This window comes from Euprymna scolopes, chromosome 28, assembly GCF_053919585.1.
Source record: "Euprymna scolopes isolate OS-2025 chromosome 28, ASM5391958v1, whole genome shotgun sequence".
Lineage (NCBI taxonomy): Eukaryota > Metazoa > Mollusca > Cephalopoda > Sepiida > Sepiolidae > Euprymna > Euprymna scolopes.
In genome coordinates this window covers 58,152,849-58,156,822 of record NC_136509.1, presented here as the reverse complement: position 1 = coordinate 58,156,822, position 3,974 = coordinate 58,152,849, and the positions used below count along the sequence as shown (strand labels likewise).

Below are 3,974 nucleotides of genomic sequence, written 5' to 3'. Positions count from 1 at the left end.
AGTAAACATTTACCTTTGTTGATAATGTTGGTGACAAAACAGACAATTATTTTTTGTTTGTTTTTAATAAATGGGAAAAGTCATCCAAATAGTTTACTTTTTTGAGTTACGATAAATAATCGACGTTTTGAAAAAAAAAAAAAATCAAAACGGAAAATTAGTTTTATTTAAAAAAAATATATATATATATATATATATATATATATATATATATATATATATATATATATATATATATATATATATATATATATATATAAAAACTCATACTAATACTCTACTAACTGTACCTATTTACTATGCCTCCCCACGGGACAGAGTTAGGGTCGTTTTTTAACGTGGAGAAAAGGTACAAAAATAAAAATTGTCTCAGTCGTGAAGGATTTCTCCTCCACCGAAAGAGAACAAGAAAATGAAGTGCAGCATCTGAAGAACAGATACTACACTTTGATCTTGACTAATACTCTACTAACTGTAAATGAAAAACAAAAACATTTTGTAGTATACTTGATTTAAGTTGAATTATTCCCCTTAGATTGACTAAGACGGTTCGAATCGTCTCCCTTTCGTCATTTTAGGCTACGCGCCAATACGAGCAGACACTCGTTCTTGTTTCTTCTGCTTTTAAATCTACTCATAACTTTATTTTTCGTCCGTTCTATTCTATCAACTTGGAACCCATTCTTTCTCAAGATAACAGTATATATGGTCGTTTGCTTGTCCAGATTTCATCCAATAAGAATTTGGCCTGGGATTCTTTCAAGTCGGATTTCTATAAAGAAGCTTCGCATCGGTCACCTTAGCCATTTTGGTGGCGACGGATGTGAAATAAGTACGAAGCAATCGTTCCATTGCTTGTCTGCAACGGGAATCCTCATCACTGCTGTTGCTGGCAGCTCTTGGGAGATTCCTTTTTCACATCTTCGAATAACTGGAGTTGGGAGCACATCAAGACGCCAGCGACTAAACACAATGACTGATGAAAAACATGGGGGAGTAATGGCCGATGAGTCCACGTGTTGTCCTACGGGTGGCGGTGGCGATCGATGGGAGGATGATGATAAGGTATGCATATTGGATGCTGGAGCACAATATTGTAAAGTTATCGACCGAAAGGTAAGAGAATTGATGGTCAAAGCTGATATTCTTTCTCTCGACACATCAGCTACATTTTTAAAAGAACAAAACTATAAAGCAGTCATTATATCTGGAGGCCCAAATTCCGTGTACGATGAAAATGCACCCGCCTACGACGCGGAGTTGTTTCAATCTGGTCTTCCTATTCTCGGCATCTGTTATGGCATGCAGATGATGAATAAAGAGTTTAACGGAATGGTTGAAGGTAAACACATCCGAGAAGACGGTCAATTCACCATTACCGTTGATCAGACATGTCCGATTTTTAAAGGTCTCACTGCAAAACAACAAGTCCTTCTAACTCATGGCGATAGTGTGTCCAAGGTGGCCGATGGATTTAAAGTTGTAGCCACGTCGGGAGACATAATTGCTGCCATTAGCAATGATAACATGCGATTGTACGGGGTCCAGTTTCACCCGGAGGTCGACCTTACAGAAAACGGGCAAGAAATATTGAAAAATTTCTTATTCAACGTGTGTGGGTGTCACGCTACTTTCACAATTGAATCAAGAGAATCTATGTGTATCGAAAATATTCGTCAGGTCGTTGGTAACAAAAAGGTTCTTATGTTGCTGAGTGGGGGTGTCGATTCTACCGTGTGTGCCGCCTTGCTGAGAAAAGCCATCCATGGTGATCGAATTATAGCCATTCACATCGACAACGGATTTATGAGAAAATCCGAAAGTGCACAAGTCGAAGAATCCTTATCAAAAATCGGCGTCAAAGTGAAAGTTGTCCATGCTGCCCAAACGTTCTATCATGCCACTACGACTATTCCAATCAATAAGAATGATCCGGATTCGCTCAGACGACAAACTAACACCTTGAACAACACTTGTAACCCTGAAGAAAAACGGAAAATTATTGGAGACACATTCATGAAAATAGCCAACGAAGTCCTTAAAGAAATGAATTTGAACCCCGAAGATGTTATACTTGGCCAGGGAACACTGAGACCAGATCTGATTGAAAGTGCCTCGTCTTTGGCGAGTTCGAAAGCTTCGGCTATTAAAACCCATCACAACGACACTGAATTGGTTAGACAACTTCGTAATGCTAATCGCGTCATTGAACCCTTAAAAGATTTTCACAAAGACGAGGTTCGAGTCTTGGGTAAAGAATTAGGTCTTCCACCCGAATTAGTACAACGACATCCGTTCCCGGGCCCTGGACTTGCCATTCGTGTTATATGTGCAGAGGATCGTTACATGGAAAGGGATTTTGATGAAACCAATCAACTCCTGAAGATTATTATCAACTTTAACAACTCTCTGAAAACCTCACCACATTATTTAGATGTGGTTAAGGAGAAACTACCAACCAGTGAGCAAAGCCAGCTGTCTTCATTGACAGCCGGTATGGATGGCATGGGTGCCCATTTATTACCGATAAAAAGCGTAGGAGTCCAAGGCGATCACAGAACTTACAGTTACGTGGCAGCTTTATCGGGTGACGGAAAACCGAAGTGGGAGATCCTTATGAAGCTGGCCCTTTTCATTCCGAAAATTTGTCACAACATCAATCGAGTGGTGTATGTGTTCGGAGAAAGAGTTCGATACCCAATCAAGGATATAACCCCGACTTTCTTGTCCGAAGATGTCCTTGCTACATTGCGACAAGCCGATCACGTAGCAACTAAAACTCTCCAAGAATCCGGTTCGATATCAAAGCTTAGCCAGATGCCAATTATCATCTGCCCGATCCATTTTGATCGTGATCCTGTCAATTGTCAACCTTCTACTAAAAGGTCGATTGTAGTTCGAACTTTTATCACAAATGACTTTATGACTGGTATTCCGGCAACCCCAGGCTCTGCTCGTCTCCCTGAGGAGGTCCTCGCTTCAATGGTTGATGGTATTTTAAGTACAGTACCCAGTATTTCCAGAGTTATGTATGACCTCACTGCGAAACCACCGGGTACAACTGAGTGGGAATAATGGTTAGGACCCCCCCCCCAAAAAAAAAAAAAAAAAAAACGAAAGAAACTTTTCATTTTAAAAATTGATCTTTAAGAATCTCTCAAATCCTCCCCCTTTTTTTTTAAATTTTTTTCATATAGAAATTTTTTATTATTTTAAATATCTCCACTTTTACGAAGTTATTTGAAAAAGAAAAACCCCACTGAAACAAATTTTAATAGTTACATTTCTATAATTAAAAACATTCAACAAAAACGCATTTTGTTTTTGCTTTTCAATTTTTTTTTTTGTAAAAATTTATTTTAACCTGTTTTTCTTTTGTTGATTTTCTATCATTTTCTTCTAAATTCTATATTTTGTTTTGTTGTGAAAAGGCAATTTAGGCCAGACTTAAAATTCTTTATTGTATATTGAATTGTTAGCCATAACAATTTTCTTTTATATTCAATGAAATTTAAGAAAAAAAAACTAGAAGCCAAAAAACTATTACTCATGATTTATGCTTGCATTGGTTTAAGTTTTTTTATTTTTAAAAATAAATTTCTATGCAAACTTTGTGAACAAACTTATATTGAGTAAAAGAACTAAAAAAATAAAATAAGTTCAAATCTAATTGTGTTCATTCTTTTAGAAGTAGACATTTTGTGATTCAATATTGGACATATTTTGAAAGATCAATACGAGCTGAATCATTTTGCAGCTAAGTAAACGAATGGAATGTTTGTGAAAAATTCACAATTTTATGTTTTTGATCAAATGAACAAAAAATTAAATATTATTTATTGGAATCCTTTGAGATTAGTAATATATTTATTTGCAGACTTATCCTTATCTTCATAATTGTCGTTTCACCACGTTTCGGCCAACTATTCATCTGATCTTCTTCAGGTTGATAGAGGCGTTGAATTTCTAAGGTT

At 36.6% G+C, this 3,974-nt stretch overlaps 1 pseudogene across 1 annotated transcript; it reads left to right on the top strand.

Annotated features, from left to right (window-relative positions):
- Window positions 1-439: 439 nt before the first annotated feature.
- On the top strand, window positions 440-3,670 carry LOC145249662 (GMP synthase [glutamine-hydrolyzing] pseudogene; annotated as a pseudogene). Its single transcript, XR_013863559.1, has one exon. The product of XR_013863559.1 is annotated as a GMP synthase [glutamine-hydrolyzing] pseudogene (transcript).
- The last annotated feature ends 304 nt before the right edge of the window (window positions 3,671-3,974 follow it).